The sequence below is a fragment of the Austrofundulus limnaeus genome, unplaced genomic scaffold (genome assembly GCF_001266775.1).
Source record: "Austrofundulus limnaeus strain Quisiro unplaced genomic scaffold, Austrofundulus_limnaeus-1.0 Scaffold117, whole genome shotgun sequence".
Lineage (NCBI taxonomy): Eukaryota > Metazoa > Chordata > Actinopteri > Cyprinodontiformes > Rivulidae > Austrofundulus > Austrofundulus limnaeus.
This window is the reverse complement of record NW_013952519.1, coordinates 1,325,711-1,326,669: the sequence shown is the minus strand read 5'-3', so window position 1 is coordinate 1,326,669 and position 959 is coordinate 1,325,711.

Genomic DNA, 959 nt, shown 5'->3' with positions numbered 1-959 from the left:
CACTGGTTCAAATCCCGGTCCGGGGACCTTTCTGGGTAGAGTTTGCATGTTCTCTCCGTGCGTGCGTGGGTTCTCTCCAGGTACTCCGGCTTCCTCCCACAGACCAACAGCATGACTGTTAGGTTAATTGATAACTCTAAATTGTCCCCAGGTGTGAGTGACTTGTGTGCGAGTGGACTTGCGACCTGTCCAGGGTGTGCCCCGCCCCTCACACTGTGACTGCTGGATATGGGCACCAGTGACCCACGCAACCCTGAAAAGGAAGAAGTGTTTACAGAAAATGGATGGATGGATGGATATTCTCAGATCCTCCTGTTTGTTCTGTTAGTTCTGTGTAAGTTGTCCTGTACCCTGGTTTATTCATCACCCTGGTCCATGCTTTTATGTTATCCTAAACAGTCTCAGAGTCTGCAGTCTTGGTTCTTAACACTTGTCCTGACAAACAATCTGCCTAGAAGGATTCAGACGTTACTTGTGGCGGTGAGGACATACCTGTACCTGTTCTCTCAGCTCTGTGCATAAGGTTGAGGCTAACTCAAAACTTTCTGGGTTCATTGCCTAACATCAAAACGCAGTTTTATTCAAGGATTATTAGGGTTTTTAGTGGAAGATTAAAACAAAGGCTGAGAAACCAATCATAAGCCTGATTATCAACAATTATCTTGTTGTTTTCACTTCTCTTGCAAAGTCAAGCTCTCTTACACTTTTACGTGAAGATCAGCTTCACCCTTAAATGCGTAAGTCTTTTTAGACGCAGTGAGGTCATTTTTTTATAATGAAAAGTTTTCATCATTTCATATTCCTCAAAAACATGTTATTGATGTCGTGCAATTAAATTTTTTAACTGACCTTTTTTACATTTTAAGAAATAGCCTTTTATTTCAATCACTGATGCATGCTTTCATATGTGGGTCAAAAATGACCCGCACTTCTTTCCTACCACTATATCTATATATATC